General features: G+C 43.3%; 1 protein-coding gene across 3 annotated transcripts in view; it reads right to left on the bottom strand.

The window, feature by feature from the left end:
• JARID2 (jumonji and AT-rich interaction domain containing 2) overlaps nucleotides 1-18383 on the bottom strand; it is a 277560-nt gene that overhangs the window by 121864 nt on the left and 137313 nt on the right. The window lies entirely within an intron of this gene.

Here is an 18383-nt window from a genome sequence, read left to right on the forward strand (position 1 = left end):
AAGCCAATGGAGAAAAGTGATCCGCTGTGCTAATATTGGACTTTCAAAAATATTATTAAACTATGGGCACTCAATGGTAGCAGTAAAATAATAATAAATATGACTTGTTTGAATTTTATTTATATACAAGTTAATACACTGGCACTATACCAAGCAGAGTTAGGTGCACTGAGAGTCTGGCTTGGACTACTTCCAAGAGGGCTTGGTAATTCCTGAGGCACCAACGGTGCTGAACTGTGTAATGCATGTGGCTGGTCCAATAGTCAATGTGACTGAAAGACCACACCATACAATTATAAAATAATACCAATGCTTACAGAAACACGGTGGGGCGATCAGGCTTGGGTGATGGTATATAAACTAGTGAAACTAACCTGGTTGTTAATGCTAACGGAACGGCACTCCAATTATAGCAGATGTACAATTTAAGAAGCTCTCAGGAAAAACAAGACAGTACCCCATCCCTCCCCATCCACAGTTTTGCTTTCAGTAACCCAGTCAACCACAACCCAAAAACGTTACATTGAAAATCCCAGAAAGAAAGTTCATTCTTGGCGGCGCCTGTGGCTCAAAGGAGTAGGACACCGGCCCCATATGCTGGTGGGTTCAATCCCAGCCCAGGCCAAAAAATGCAAAAAAAAGAAAGAAAGAAAGAAAAGAAAAGAAAGTTCATTGTTAAGTTTTAAACGACATGTGGTTCTGAGTACTGTGATATTATCTTCCGCTGTTCTGCCCAGGACATGACTCACTCCACTGTTCAGCATATCCACACTGTATATTATGTGTTGTATAGGAAAAAACATTCTACATAAGGGTTTATTATTACCCGTGGTTTCAGGTATCCCCTGGGGATCTGGAACATTATCCCTATGGATGGGGACGGGAGCAGAACAACTTCCACATGGGTTTTTTTATATTTAAAACGAACTGGTGTGAAGCCCCTTCCACTAAAAACATTAGTGGCACACGTAGCCCAAGCAGAACATGGGTGTCCAGTTCTAATTCTGGTTTTATTCAGTAATGACTCTGTGATCGTCTGAAACACATCACTTAGGTTGAGATAAAAAAAAAAACAAAACAATGGAGACAAAAAAAAAAAAAACACAACGGAGACAAGTGACCCACTGTGCTAATATTGGACTTTCAAAATTATTAAACTGTGGGCACTCAATGGTTCCTACTTTGTTAAATGGAACTAAGAACAACACTGGTTGTTGGGAGGCATTAATCATACAATTAAAAGAATTTGTGCTACGTTGTAAATGCTTTATAAGAGCTATTGTATATGCACTCACAAGCTCCCATTGTAAGAAGTTACTCAAATAAATTTTGTCCATATATATTTTTTATTTTTTTGTAGAGACAGAGTCTCACTTTATGGTCCTCGGTAGAGTGCCGTGGCCTCACACAGCTCACAGCAACCTCCAACTCCTGGGCTTAAGCGATTCTCTTGCCTCAGCCTCCCGAGTAGCTGGGACTACAGGCGCCTGCCACAACGCCCGGCTATTTTTTTGTTGTTGCAGTTTGGCCGGGGCTGGGCCTGAACCCGCCACCCTCGGCATATGGGGCCGGTGTCCTACTCACTGAGCCACAGGCGCCGCCCAATTATATTTTTAATTATTTGTTTAGAAAGGGAAATGCAAGATAAAATACACTTTAGTGTGACACATTTCAAAATGACCCAGTTAATGGATTCCAAAGGGTTAACAGACGAATGATGCCAGGATAAACCAGATAATCAACATTGACAGTATTTTGAAAATACGACCCAATAATATGAAGGAAAATTCTCCCAGAATCACAAAATGGTCATTTTACCTACTTGGGAATAATGAATAAAGAACAATTGTACTTTTTTTTAAAGTACTGAAACAAAAGGCTGATGCGGTCACAAATGAAGAAATGATAATCGTCTTTCTGATTCTGACAAAAAACAACACTCTCATACACCACTAGCAGGGTGACAGACTAATAAAATATTTCAAAAGAGCAACTTAGAATGGATGCTAACAAATCTCTAATTCGGTCAATTCACTTGCAGCAACTGGTACCAAGAAAGTACTGAGACGTTTATGTGCAAAAATTCAACCTAGTTTGCCTTAATTATTTTGTTGTTTCTTCTGACTTGTTTGAATTCTATCTGCATCCATTTCAAAGAAGAATTCTGCATCATTTTCCTGAGCTATGCCATAGACTAGGAATAATTTCATTTTGCAAACAGAGGACACTACATGAAGACCCTGAGGTGGCCTGCTTGGGAAAGGCGTCTATATCATTACTTGATCTCTCAAACTTCAATACCTTTGCACGTCCTGTTTTTGGACTATTATCTCTTCTCTTGCCTAGGAGTTCCTGCTCCTTTTCCTGCATGGCAGGCACTATTTCTCTAAAAGTTAAGAAGGTAATGTTCACCCAACTGTCACATGACCTCAAGAAAAAGATTTAGGGGAAGCGCCTGTGGCTCAAGGATTAGGGTGCTGGCTCCATATGCCGGAGGTGGTGGGTTCAAACCCAGCCTCAGCCAAACAAAAAGAAGAAGAAGATTTAGATTTAGTCCTGCTCATCTTAATTACCTTCGAAACTTAGCACTGTGCCTGTAGAAAATAAATGATGCCTACTAAATATTGTTGAAAGGGTAAGCTATTCCTGAATGCCATTCAGGACTTTTTTTTTTTTAAGAGACAGAGTCTCACTTTGTCACCTTCGGTAGAGTGCCGTGGTGTCACAGCTCACAGCAACCTCCAGCTCTGAGGACCACTTTGGCGATTCTCTTGCCTCAGCCTCCCAAATAGCTGGGACTACTCATTCAGGACTTCTGAATGCTTTAGGGGCTCTTACATAGGAGGCCCTGTGCAATATTTAAATGCACTACTTTCCACATGCAATGTATTTAAAATTCTTAGGCTAGAAATACCTCATATAATTTATAATAAACTTTTGAGATTTCAGCAAACACTGATCAAATTTTCAGGTAACGTAAAATTTTGTGGACGTTGAATTTAACCCTCAGATTTGAGCTTATGTCTTCTAGATATTTAACCCTTTGTTTCTGGTTTGTTTTTTTCTATATCTAAAGCTGTTCAGTGTCCTTCTCAAAGTACCTTTCAGATCCTGCTAATATACACATTCATACTGTTAATAAAATGTTTAAATGAAAATCAAAAGTACCTATAAATCTCCTTTTTTATTAAGTGAAATTATCCAAGTCCCAATATCACAGTAATCCATGTTAAGAAGTTGGCGTATACTCTCCCTGCTGTTTTCCTTAAAAACTTCATATGTCATAGAGAAGATCAGAAATAACCTAAATGCTTCAACATTAAATACATACAGCATATCATTTATAATATTCTTTCCACTGGTGATCTTGATGATTCTCGGACATCTTCTGCAATTAAAATAATCCCTTTATGAATACATTAGACAGGATTTTTATTTACATAGTATCACAAGCAAACTGGCTGTTATTGTGGCATACAAGTAGTAGCCAATCCAAAAAAAAAAAAAAAAAATTCCTCAGGTGGTGCCTGTGGCTCAGTGGATGGGGCACCGGTCCCATATACTAAGGGTGGTGGGTTCAAACCTGGTCCTGGCCCCGGCCAAACTGCAACCAAAAAAAATATCCGGGCATTGTGGTGGGTACCTGTACTCCCAGCTACTTGGGAGGCTGAGGCAAGAGAATCACCAAAGCCCAAGAGCTGGAGGTTGCTATGAGCTGGAGGTTGCTATGAGCTGTGACGCCACAGCACTCTACTGAGGGTGATGGAGTGGGACTCTATCACTACTACAAAAAAAAAAAAAAATTACGCATGATGGAAATAAGATGCTATGTGTGGTATGAAACACGGCTTGTGTGAAGCTAAAGAAAAACCCTAATCAGGTAAATGACAATGGTAGAGAAAGATAATTTTGAAGCCTGTAATAAACTGCTATGATGTAATGAAAGATAATGTTAATATAGTGGAATGAAAATCATGGGCAGAAGTATTCTAAAATTGTACGAAACACTACAAGGCAGTAGAATAAAATTCCCATATTTACCCACTTTTTCCAGAATTATCTACATAACATACCGTGACAAACAACTGAAAGATACCTGCCAAAAACAATAAAAGCAGCACAGGGATAAAAAAGAAGAATTTTACCATCATTTCATTCTTGTCTCTAAAGCGGCACTAATTTGGTAGCCTCTAACCAAGTATGCTTTTTCAACTTTACATTGACTATAATTAAATAAAATATAAAATTCAGTCTCTCAATAGCAGCAGCCAGGCTTCAGAGGCTAGAGAAGCACCTGCAACTAATGGCTACACAGAAACAGAACTTTACCAATCATCACAGAAGGTATCACATTAAGCAAGACCATATCACCCTGTCTGCAGACAGCAGCAATCCCTCTCGCCTCTCCTGCCCACCTTTAAAAGCTTAGGATCTCCCATACTTCCCCCCACCCCCTCATCAAGGCAAGCCAGACAGAAGTCTCCTTTTCAGGGTCAGGGTGACAAGGAGAGGCACATGGAGCAGCACGCTGACAAATCACCAGAAATGCAGCAGCAGATGGCTCGAGGTGGTAATCAGTCTAGCTTACAGAGGAGGGGAGAAGGAAAACAGAGACTGAAACCATAAAAGGGCCACAGGCTTATTCAGAAAACTAAAAACCACAGAAAACTTTGGTGTTTGCAAAGTAATTACCCAAAGCGTGATGGTTTTAGTCCATCCTGATGTGGCTTGAGAGTAAAGGAAGGGCTCAGGTCAGCATCACCAACTAATACTTCAGACAAGTGCCACTTAAATTGATGCTGAGCTGCACTCACACTTTGCTCACGCCCCACACACATCAGGACTCACTGCCTTGGTTCCTTCACATATCAGAGAAGAGAGACTGTGGTCAAGCAGTGGACCTTTCCTCCAGATGACCTTTCATCCACTCCAAAATCTGCAAAAGCATGCAAATGTTTCCTGACCCAACAGCACAGTGGGGCTACCAAATTGAGAAAAGAACTTGAGTATGCCACCAACATCCAGATGTCACCCACTACTGAAACAAAACAAACAGGACAAAGGGATCCCAAATGTTTTATCTTACATAAGGAGGAAGACAGTAAAAAAAAAAAAAAAAAAAAAGGGTGGGGGAGACAGTGAAGTCATGATTTGCTCACATAGATACCCACTTTCTGGCAGAACTAGAATTATGAGCTAGTGTCAGTGCCCATTCCAACATATCAAATTTTTGATGCATTCAATATTGCTTGAGATGGCTAGAATCCAGGAATTCTGGTTTAATATGATTTGACAGATTGCAAAGTGAATGGTTGCATAACATAGCCTCTACCCCTTCTAAAAAGCAACTGAAAATACATAGGCCCTAAGAAATTTCCTTCAGTGACCCTAACTTACAAGCTCATCCCTGTCTACAGGCCGGCTGAGGCCTCTCCCTGCCAGCCCAACTGGCACTGACCCCTCACCCTTCACACATCACATGCCAGCTCAGAAGCCTTGGCTAGGGCTCCCCAGAGATTTCAGAATCAAACACTCAGGGCACAGGTGGGGGTATCCCTCCTACACAAACCGAATTGCTCCTGTAGCACAGCTGCCATCACGGAGGATGGCCTGCTTGGTGGAAACTAAAGAGGTTGGCAACTCTTCCCTCCAGGTCTCTAAGAACTGCAGTGCTCTCTGTCCAAGGGAAAAGCCTAATTACAAGTTACTGGAATTTAGAACCATGGAATGGGGCAATTCAATTTTAATGGGGTTCCTTAAGTGTATAGCTTCCTGACACTAGTAGAGAATTAATGGGAAATAACTGGGTCATGTAAAGTTACAACCTCACAAACAGTTACCCTTTCAATGTTTACCTTCTGTGAAGTACTAAGGAATTTGAGTACATCATCTCATTAACCCTAAGAATACCACCCCTGGGTATTTGGGGGCAGGGGGGTGCTACTACCCCACTTACAAAGATGGAAAATGACAATAGGAGGCCAACAGAATGGTAGGATCAAGATTTTTGGTTCGTTGAAACTGTGATGAGACCATGGAGTCATCCTTTTAGGGCTGACAATGTGATCCTCTGACAATGTCCACTATCGGAGCTGGGAGACTATGGCTTGCTGCCCACGAGCTGGCCGCAGGGTGAATGTCCAGGCATTGTCTCCCTGGTGATCTCGAGGAAACTCAAACTCTTCGACCAAGCCTGCCTTCAGTCTTTCAGAGCACACACAGGAAGGTACAACTTGGGCTGATATAGATGCCTTCTTCAAGGCCGTAAAATACAACAACTCTGGCTCAGCACCTGTAGCGCAGTGGTTATGGCACCATGGTGGGTTCAAACACGGTGGGGGCCAGCTAAAAACAACAATGATAACTGCAACAAAAAATGGCCAGGTGTTGTGGCGGGCACCTGTAGTCCCAGCTACTCGGGAGGCTAAAGCAGGAGAATTGCTTAAGCCCAAGAGTTTGAGGTTGCTGTGAGCTGTGACGCCACAGCACTCTACCAAGGGTGACGTGGTGAGACTCTGTCTCAACCAAAAAAACAAACTCCTTCCCTCCCCCCCACCCCCAAAGAAAAAGAACAGGCATTTCCTAAGACAGAAAGCACTCCTGAGCTTAGTTTTCACGGAAGAACTAAGAAATTAGCCATCAGGGATCCTCAGCATCCTCCCATCCACTACCAAGAGCAGCCACTTGATGGCAATCTTAACCTATTCCCTTGGAATTCTTCCATAAAAGGAGACCCCAGAAGACCAGAAGTACCAAGCATGGGCTGCAGAATGTGGACACAGCTAGAAAGAGCATCTTCACTTGACCTGAGTGTGCAACAGACGGGGTATAAGGGGGTGGATGGATTGAGAATGAAACTACGCACTGACATCCCCCCTTGGGTTCTTTTCCATCTCCGCAAACTTCTCTGGGAACCAGACAGAGGTGACTACAGTTTCTGCAGTCAGGTATCTCAGGACGATGAAAACATTCACATCAACAGACTCTAACACGGTCAAACAATATAATGAATGGCAAGATCCTGCTCCTTGTCCCCTGAAACAAAGAGGGGAAGACACCCACAATGAAAAAGTTGACATTCCTTAGAAGGTTGAACACCTGTTGAATAAAGCACCCCAATACTTTCCTTAAAGTGGCAAAGGGGAAAACAAAACAAAACAATGTGCATCTTACAGAGAGAAGGCTCTCCAGTTTAAAAAAATATATGTATGGTAAATGGCTTCACTGCATAACTTCTATTTTTAGTGCCAGGAAGAGAGGGCTCTCCAAAGTGCGAAACACAGGGAGAGGGGTGCCTTCGGTGGTGCTATCTTATTACGATAATACGTCTTAGCATGGATAATGACACCTTTCCCCACAGGCTTTAATCTGCCCTGCACGACCATTCCGTAACTCCTGCCTTCTCAATTTATAAAAAGAGTTTAGGCAGAGAGCAGAGAGTTTGCCAATATTTTCCTCAGAGGGATTCAGAAAGTGCCAGCTGAGAGCCTTCCAGCTCACCCTGTAAAACTCTGTAACACTTTCCAACTAAGCAAACTGGAAAGGCCCTTTCAAAGGACACTAGTAACAAAACCTGCAGGATAAACTGTGGGTGAGCCACGGAGGGAGGGAAGAGACTTGCTCTAGATTCCCCCTCTTCTAAATCCACTCCAGGAGAAGACAAGACACACCATGCTTTCAAACGCATGAGTCACTTTGTGAATACCCTAATCATACAGGAAGGAAAGAGAATGTCAGAAATAAGAGGCAGTTGAATGATTCCAAAATGGAGACCTTGGGCTGCCTTCATGCATCAGATAGCAATGTAACTTTGAGAGCCATGGAAAAGGAGAAGGAAGCTTCAGACAGTAGAAGCTGACATGGGAGCCTCAGGCTCAGAGGGCCTTGCCTTCCTTGCCACCAAGCATGACCAGGATATCCCCCACCTACCTGCTGAAGGGAAATGCCATCTTAACCCAGACGGCAAAGGCAGGGCAGGTCACACAGGAAGAGGACCTGTATGCAGAAAGAGCTAAATCAGCCATTAGATCCAAAGCATGGATAGCACAACCACACTAGTTAACAGGCCAGGAAACAATGCAGAGAGGACAGACAGGTCTCAAGGAGTGGGGCTTGATCGGCTCATGTACAGGTGAGCACTCCTTGTACATCAAAGATTTGTATTATAGTCAAGGCTGGGCTGTCACTGGCCACTGCTCTCTCTGATAGGCAGGTCCAGGGTTATAAAACAGCTTGCATTCCCTTCATCGTCCCCACACCTCCTTGAATTAATAGACCTATACTGTATTATGATACCTGGGAAAGAAATGATGAAGAAACCAAATCCGGAATCTGCAGAAGCATTCTACAGACCAGAGGAAGCTAGAATAAATTAATTTGGCAGCAGGTAAGATTAAATAACAAATTGTAAATTATGGGATTTATGGGCTGTAGGGGTAATTTCCCAAAAGCCTATCTAGGAATTATTCTTCTGGTTTTGTGATATACCATACAAGACTCTAAACATTTAATGTGGCTTGAGTAATAACAGGTTATTTCCAAAAGCTAATAAAAGGCCCACTAAGTTTGAGGGAAATAAGACCTAAGAAATTAACAAGCACAGCAAAACTTTCCTGGTCCGTTGTGGTAAACGGGGTGATAATTAAAACTCCACAAATATACATATCACAGAATTCATAGCATGAAATGGGTCAGAATTAGAAAACACATAAGGCCTTCCTCTGGTGAGTGACAGTATCATCTTACAAGAAAGAACACAGATAAGCAAATCCTATTCTTGCTCTCTTATCTTTTTTTTTTGGGGGGGGGGGTGTTAAAACTGAGTCCTCATTCTGTCAGCCTGGGTAGGATGCCATGGTGTCATCATAGCTCACAGCAACCTCAAATTCCTGGGTTCGGGGAGAAGCGATCTTCTTTCCTCAAGTCTCCAGAATAGTTGGGACAGGTGGCACCCAACAATGCCCAGCTAATTTTTTTTTTCTATTTTTATTAGAGATGGGGCCTTGCTCTTGCTCAGGCTGGTCTCCCAACTTCTGAGCTCAAGCAGTCCACACACCTCAGACTCCCAGAGTGGTAGAACAAATCCTATTCTCAAACAAGTCATCTCTGGCTGAAAGAAACCCAACCTGAATCACACAGGGTCTAGCCTTTCTATGTGTGTTGATGCTGAAACACGGCCTTATCCTACACTCCATCAGGAGGGAAGAGGAATTACTGCTTCACAAATAGAATTCCTTCAACCTCCAAAGTCCTCAAATCATCCCACAATTTTCCCCCAAACAATCCCTGACTACAGACACATCCTTTCTAGACCATCTCAATTGCCACGCCCCTCAAACAAGGGGACTTTTTGGACCACACTGTTTGCCCTCAGGGCTCCTTGCTCAACCTTCCTCTGGAGCAGCTCTCCCATTCCTGTGAATCCTGTTTCTCTCCCCCTTGGTGCAAGGGATTTAGGTCAAGTCATGCAGTCTTGCAAAAGCAAGCCCTCAGTAAATAAATGTTCAAATTTAATTCCATCCAGCTGAGATGAACAATGACTCCTCAAAGGTCAAACAGCTGTTAGGGTTTTCTGACTAAAAAAAAAAAAAAAAAGCACTCTAGTGTTACATAAGCACAAAAGAAAACATGTTGCAAATTAACGTGGAAACTAATTTAATCTAAAGTAAGAATGAAATAAAACTGTCACCATCATAAAGGCCCACTGGACTGTAACAGCCTGAATATTAATGTCCCCCAAAATCCTTGTGTGGAAAGGCCCCCCCACAATGTGAGTGTATTTACGAGGACCCCTGAGGAGGTGGTAAAGGTTAGATGAAGTCATACGGGTGGGGCCCTAGTCTGATGGGGTGGTGGCCTCATAAGAAGAGGAAGAGAGGGCCCAGCCAGGAACCCAGCACTCACAGGAACCTAGCTGGCCCCACCTTGACCTTGGACTCACAGACTCTAGGAATTTCTATCATACAAATCCCCCAGTCTTGCCGTCTGAGCCGACGGATGTAAAGATGTTGTGTGCCACAGGCATCAGAAAATGATCAACAGTCCCGCCACTTGTCTCTGCATCCTCAGGGCAGACAGGAAGACCATGAGCTCCTCACAGGATTGAATCTAAGTGAAAACATACTAAGTCTCTTCAGTGTGCCCTTGAGGAAAAGCCAAATCTGGGACCCACTCAGAATTTTTTAAATTATTACACCCAGGCCAAGGATTCCCAGCACTCGCAGATAAGAGCAGTGGTGGCTAAAGTGCTATGAGAGAGGTGACAATGAAGAGCCCATCTGCTCTGGACTTGCTCAATAAATCAGAATCAAAAAACTGTGATGCCGATGAAAGAGAGAATCTGGCTCTGAGAATGTCACTATCCTTCCACCTGTGGATTCTTATTCAAACACTGGCACCTACTGTAAGCAGCTTCAGGAGCTGCCGAGGGGAGGAACGTGGGCCTCTGGCCTTAAGGCACTTTTAGCCCTAACAGACATAAGCTCGGGCATCAGGTACATTTTGGGCAAACATCATAAATCCATGTACAAGCATGAAAACTCCTAAAAATAGAGACAGTAATGTTGATGAACTTCCAAAGGAACACATACTTTAGAGAAGTCAACTGAAGAAAACGTTTCAGTGCAGAGGGTTGGTCCCTCGGGTATGTGTGCACGTGTCAAAATTCCTTCCATCACACACTCCAGATAGGTTGTTCTACAGGGTGTAAAGTTTTCCCAATTTTTTTTTTTCCAGACAGAGTTTCGCTATGTTGCCCTGGTATGGCGTCATAGCTCACAGCAACCTCACAGCTCATCCTCCTGTCTCAGCCTCCCAAGTAGCTGGGTCTACGGGAGCCCACCACCATTCCCAGCGATTTTTAGTATAGATGGGGTCTCACTCAAACTTCTGAGCTCAAGGGATCTCCCCACTTCAGCCTCCCAAACTACTAGGATTACAGGCATGAACCACCGTGCCTGGCCTAGTTTTCCACAATGTAAACACACACAGAACCCGAGATTTGGAAGCAAGAGTCCTGGGTTCAAACCCTGATTGTCGATTTCCTAGCTATTTGGACTTGTGCAAGTTACTTCACACTTCAGGCTCATTGAGCTAAACCACAAAATTATGGTAGTAAAAGTATCACACGTTGAGAGGTAACTGAAATTTCTCGTTTCCTTAAAAGCCCAACTGTAATTTAAAATACTAAGAAACATACTTTACACCTAAATAGATATTACATAAATGTGGTTCAGAAAGAAAGGATATGAGGGCGAGTCCAAGAAATCTTTACAAGAGTAACACTCTGACAAACACTGCTCCCACTGGTAACAGGAAAAACAGGATAAGCTGACATCTCATCTGGAGGGCCAGGGTCCAGTTTGACCACTTCCAAAATGAAATCTGAAGTCCCAGCTGATAGATCTTCTGTTCCTCGGACAGAGAGCATGTCCACACTGAGGGCACAGGGATGGCGGAGGAGTGGTAAGGACGTGGGTGGCACACAGGCAAGCAGACTGCACGTTCATTCACACACACAGGCTTTAGAGACAGCCCAGACATTGAAGATAGAGCAACAGTCAAAGAAAGGAAGATTTCCTCTTGAACTCGTAAGTGACTGAAGGTAGAGAGAACGATAAACAGCACACTATTGCATGACGACTACAGAGCCCAGCTGTGGCAAATGCTAGCCATCACCCTGTAATCCTAGTGCTCTGGGAGGCTGAGGTGGATGGTTTACTCAGGAGTTCAAGACCAGCCTAACCAAGAGCGAGACCCACCCACCCACCCATCTCTACAAAAAAATAGAAAAATGAGCTGGGCATGGTAGGGGGCGCCTATAGTCCCAGCTACTTGGGAGCCTGAGGCAAGAGGAGCTCTGGAGCCTAAGAGTTTGAGCTTGTTGTGAGCTATGATACCACACCACTCTAGTGAGGGTACAGAGTGAGACTCTGTCTCCCCCACCCCAAAAGAAAAGAAAAGTAAGAAATGCTAGGCAGACAGACAGGACTCTCATTATGGGGGGCAGTGGAACAGGAACTTGAAATACAGATGGAGATGAAGTCACACAGACACATAAAGGGAAGTTCTAGAAAGAAGGACGGGCAAAAGGAGGAAAAGAGCTTGCATGGGATATCAGAACAGCAGAAAACCTCAAATAGGTAAAAGCAAGAAAGAGAATGAGATCAGAGATGTACAAGGAGCCACATCAAGAAGCCAGAATGAAGCAGACACCTTAGAATCAGAATGGGGCTTGGCACACGAGGATTATCCGGGCTGCTGCCTGGAGGCACACACAGACAGGCCAGGAGAAGACAGTGAGTTAAAGGAACGGCAACCTGGACCAGGAGCAGGAGTGCAAGCTCAGATTCAACAGATACTGTGGATTTAAATTAGACAGGCTAGACGCAGGACAGAATGGGGAGGTCTGAAAAAAGAAGTAACAGATGACTTCAAAGCTTTGCCCACCACAGCTGGCGGAAAGGAACCACCACAACTGATAACGAAGAGGACAGACAGGCAGGGGCAGATGAGAGACCACGGAGATAGACAATTAGCTTGAACAGCTCGAGTGCATGCAGCCTCTCAAGAAATCAAACAGGCAAGAAGCGTTCAGGAGACGTTCAAGTCAAATGCTGCTGAATGGACAATCATTGGCTTGCTAAGTGGCCCGAGTTAAGGGACAAATGGGAGGAATGTGGATGGAGGAGAGGGTTGGAGGATATAAATACATGTTTATATAGTGATGGGAATGACCTAGTAAGAGGAATAAGTTATGAAAAAATAGGAATAATTTTCAAAATGATGGATGAGAGAAGGGGGTGTTTGCTGATTAATCCACAAAAGAAGAGGTAGGCTAGAAAGAGAGACCCTTACAGAAGGCACTAAAGCTTTAAAAAAAAAATTCCAAGCCACATGTAGCGGCCCCTCCCAAGGCAGGAAGATCACTGGAGCCCAGGAGTTCCAGGCTACAATCGGAAACGTAGCAAGACCCCAGGCCCAAGAAAGGGAAGAGGGCAGCAAGCAAGTTCAGATTATAACAGAGTCCCATCCACTTGAAGGTGAGCGTCTCAGAATAAGAGGAAGCAGGAAAAGGCTGCAGTTAACAGACCTGCATCTATGTGTCAGACACTACAAACCCACATGGCACACCTCTGCCCCTGCAGTTGACTCACCTCCCAGGTGAGGATGCCTGTGTGGCATGCCCCCCCCCCCCCATTAAAGCAGCCTAAGATCTGATTAGAATGATGGTGTAAGCAGGATCCAGATGGTGTAACACTACCTGGGTCACAGAACTGACCAAGGAGGCAGGACAAGAGAACTGGAGGGGAAGGGGGTGGGATGCACAAAGTGACCCAGAGCAGAGCACATTAACCTCCACAGGCACCTCCTTTCTTAAAATGCATGCAAGCTCCCCTGCCTACTGGGAAGTGTGGCGCCTCACTGTCACTTAAATGGGATTTCTGGTTCCAATCAGTCTTCAGCATGAGCCATTCCTTCCGGTTAAGCTTCTTATCAAGGCTCAAAATGCCTCATCTGTAAAATGATGATTTTGACCTATATACCTGTAAAAGGACTCTCCCTGTCCTAGCAATCCTTATTTTTTGTACTCCTTTAGTGGAGTGCTGTGGCTTGGCCACAGAAACCTGCCTTTGCTGCTATTTGTCCTCAAGACTCTGACAATGACAATCCAGTTAAACAATGATTTGCTGGAGTCCACCCCAACCACCAACACCACCCTTCTCAACCTCCAGGCCTTCCGCAAAAAGGTTCCAGCATCTTGCAAAGTTCTACCCTTTTTGCAAAGGTTCAAGGAAATGTAACTTCTTCGATGGAGTTTTCTTAGTAGCTCACCTGCCTCCCTTCTAGCCTCCTATACTCACCTACACCCCTCAGTTTGATTCCTATGGCATTTTATCCTGCTTCATAAATTTTAAGTTGCACACATTTTTCTCTCACATTAGCACACACATTTCACTATTTTCTCTCACATTAGCACTCCCAGAATAATTGGGAGCATTTTTTTTTGTTCTTTCTTAATATTACATAAAAAATAGTGGCGCATCACTCAATGACATCTTAGACTGGATGAAATAAGGTGTTAGGACTATCACCAAAATAAGCAAATCAAGCTCAGTTCCTATTATCCATAATGTCTCTGACATACCCCAAAGTGCAGTACTCAACAGATTACAGTTTGACTGAGAATGCCCCACCTACATTACCAAGGTCATTTCACCCGGCATTCTTTCCCATGGAGTGTGTCTCACACATCACAGGACTCAAGAAAGGGAAGTGTTACAGAAAAATCAACTTAGTACCCAAGTTGCAGCTGCTGCTTTGAAGAGTAAACTGAGCTGGTGCTCCCTACAGCTTGCAGGGATGAGACCAGCACTTACATAGCAGCACTCGGGGTGGAGCAGAACGGTAAGCCACTTTCTTCAAGAGGAAAAAAAATTTTTTTCCTCTCCTATTGAAGTAGGGGCCAACTTTAGAACTGAAAGCCTCAGGCCAAAACAGATGGGAAAGGTGCCCCCTTTGTGAAGGGCAAGTAACCATACGTCCAGGACACTCATTTCAAATGCAGTTCCATAAAAAAAAAAAAAAAAAACATTAATCAGATTACGTGCCCTAGCTATTCTGATTGTAAGTCTTAAGTCATCTTTATGACTTTTGTGAACAATGAATTGTGCCTGTCATTCCATAGACATCCGAATATATGAGAAAGACTGAAGATTCTGAAAGGGGTTTTACCGCAGGTGGGGTGGGATACACATCCCATCTGAGGAACACCCTATTATCTGCACTTACAACACTGGCTACACATTACATTGGTGGCTTTTGTAAGAAAGCTCATGTGCCCCTCCTGTGATCTCCAGCTTACTAAATCAACAAATTATTAAAACTTATAAGGCAGGGGCAGCACCTATGGCTCAAGGAGTAGGGCGCCGGTCCCACATGCCGGAGGTGGCGAGTTCAAACCCAGCTCTGGCAAAAAAAAAAAAAAAAAAAACTTATAAGGCAAATGAACAGAACAAAATAATAAGGGTAGCCAATGAGAACTATAATTTTTTGATTCCTCTTCACTATGAATTCAATTACAAACCATACTAAAGCTCAGAAATATGCTCCCATGAACAAATGCCACCCCTTCCAAGGTTTCTTTTCCAATTCAAAATTCCACTTATCTCCTTCAAAAAAAAAAAAAAAACTGCTGCTTAAAAAAAAATGTTCCTACAATTTTTTTTTTTTAAATAATAGCTGTATGGAGGGATCTAAAATTACTCCTTCTTATGTAAGCGGCAGCTAAAAGCATTCTGGAGCTCTAATCCAGATACCCTGACTCTGCTACCTACTAGCCAGGTAGGTAAATTGCTAATCCACTCTTAGTAGACAGTTTCCTCATCTATAAAATCATGTGCGCTAAAGATTAAGTAAAATACAGCTGAAGTATTAGAACACAAACTGGCGAATGGCAAGAACTCGCTATCGGCTGGCTGTGCAATACTGCCCAGAGTAAGATGCAAAGGAAATAAAAGGTGCAGGTTCCCTTACATCTAGTCAAGAGGGTTTTGCTGGCCAAAGGCCTTACTGATCCGAAATGACATTTATAGGAAGCAAATGAAATTCAAATACAGCTAATAGCTCCCCTCTCTCACTGTGTGATTATGTGCACTCATTATTTGTGCAGCATGTTAGTATTTAAATGTCCCTAATTTCAGACCCAGCAGGTCAGGGGCCCTGAAAGAGTGGCCAAGGTCTCTGCCAATCCCTTCCAAAGCTTTTAGTCAATTTATTACAGCCAAGAAAATTAGCATTATCCACAGCAGAAAGAGATAGAAAGCTCACCATCAGCAAATCTTAGCACCATCTCACCCTCAAGCTCAGGTACAACCAAAAGCTGTAATGATGGCTTTAATTCCTATACAGACAACACATGAGGCTGTTTCAAGACTCACATGTGCCACCTCTAGGAGAGAAAAAAATTTTTTCATTCCTTATCATTTTAGAACCACAAAAGCAAGAAGGACGGCAAACATGGATTTTATGACATAAAAAGTAAGGTCTCTCTACTATCTCCTGTCTTGCTTGCCAACTTACTACTACGTAGACCAGCAGAAGTGGGTGGCTGGAGCCAGATACAAGCTGTGGTGTCTGCACACTGTTAACAACCCCAAACAACGGCCCCACACACACACACAAATTGTAAGGGCAAAGGGCGTCTGCTCATCACGGAAGCGTGCCAACAATTTACCAGAAGTGATGTCAATTTGTTCTCAAATTAGATAAAAATTATGTCAAGCCCATTCTATTGTTAACACTAAGAATTACCGTAAAAAAAAATAAATTTTCCCAGGAAAGTCTAGCAGAACTAATAATGCAGAAATCTGTAATATCTTTGTTTAAAAACTGACATGGAAAACCAAAATGAAACACTGTTCCTTTCAATATTATTGTTGCGAAGATTTGGTGTAATTTTCCTGCATTCTGTTTTGCAAAGTAAGTACTGGATTCAAAGTTCCAGGACTTCAGCTCTAATTCCAATTCTGCCACTGTAAAATAATAAGTGGCTGTGTGACATTTTGTGAAAATAAATGACTCCACAGTGGACAGTCTCTAAAGTCTACCACTAGACAAATTTCTGTGACAATTACTTTTGAAAAGGAAGCTACAGGGGCTTATAGACTGATCCTAAAGAGAAGAAAAACATACTTTGTATGAATTAAAATCACTGTAGTCCATCCCTGACCCCTACCCCGATCCCCTACTAACCTAACCTCTGGCTTTATTTGACCTTAGGTCAAGGTCTTTCTATGAGATAGGATATGAGTGATGACGGACTACAGAGCATCCACGGAAACTCCAGCGACCCACACCGGCACTCACACACACACACACACACACACACACACACACACACACAGAGCCAGGGGGCATGCAGCTCACACACACTCCTACTCTCCACCTCACCAGCCCTACAGCCTTGATTCCTGCTGTTCCAGCTTTCTCTAGATCTCACAGATTTCAGGACAAGTACATCTACTTGAAAAAGGAGTTATTCGTTCTCGTGGCTCTATTTTCCTGCTTTCCCAGTATCCCACCTCATCCCTCGAAACAAGAAAGCACTTTGTTTACCATGTGAGCGTCCATCAAGATAATGATTCTACAAACACGCTCAATTTCTGAAACACGGGTACATGTTTACTCAGAACCGGTATAGAAATCCAATCTATAGAATAACAAGGTAGCCTTGGAACAATGCCTGGACAAACAACAACACAAACCAGAAAATGCCACCACATTCACAGCAATTTTACAACCAAGAGGGAAGTCTGGTATCCCCAGAATTCTTTTAAGACAGGTAAATCTTTAAATAATTCTGGCACCACCCTCATAAAAAGTTAGGGTTTTGTTGTGGTAGTTTGCTTTTCATCCAAATAGTCTTCAGTGATCCCAAGGATGATGTCTTTACCAACTTTTCATAGCATTTCTTCTGAGCTCTCAACAATGCACAACTCAAAGCCAACTTGGCTGGTAGCACTGTCTCCTTCGTTTACTGAAACTCTACCTTTACTAAATCCTAGACAGCTGGCAGACTTCTTCTCCTGAAAGCTGAGTTTGCGAGTTAAGAGAAGACAGGTTGTTTTCCCCCTTCACTGTCAGCAATTCAAACACTAAGACATCACTCCTCCTAAACAGCACTCTGAGCACTGCAACTGTAAAGTCCAAAACTGGAACTGCTATCGCACTAATAATTACTCTAGGATTCAGGGACGTTCTCCCTCATCACCACCACCTCCACACACATACAAACTTAAGCAAAAACAGTTGATGCAAGGTGAGGCACTGGCAATAAACAAGAACTACCAGCGCAACAATACTCTAAAAAGACACAGGGTTTAGAGTTTACAGTGTTGTAAATAAAGAATGGATAGGGTCTCTATCTGCTGGATAACCACAGAAAAAGGCAGGATACCCTTCAGGAAAACAGCATACTGGTGGCCCAAACTCTACGTGATGGCAATAGGTTCCACAAGTTACTTTGTTTTCTGCAGATGTAAGACTCAAAATGGGCCTTTCCCATACATGTTGTTGGCTCAGATTTGTTGGAGGACGCACACATGACTGAGCCACTATGGCCTTAATGGTTGACCTCCAAAGCTAAGTCACCCAGAAGGAAGAAAGCCCAGGGAGGTGGGGCGAGCCTCTTGCTTCATGTCACGCAATAGTGGAAGGAAAGGGCACAACTTGGATGAACGGCGGAGTTTAGAGAGGTCATCTCAGAAAACTCGTCCACAGCCCTATAGAAACAGCAACAGGTCCTGCCTTTAAGCACGAATGGAAAAAAAAAGCCACCAGACAACTCACCTGACAACAAAGCGGGTCACAGTGAACCTGTCCTT

Source organism: Nycticebus coucang, chromosome 9 (assembly GCF_027406575.1).
Source record: "Nycticebus coucang isolate mNycCou1 chromosome 9, mNycCou1.pri, whole genome shotgun sequence".
NCBI classification, from domain to species: Eukaryota; Metazoa; Chordata; class Mammalia; order Primates; family Lorisidae; genus Nycticebus; species Nycticebus coucang.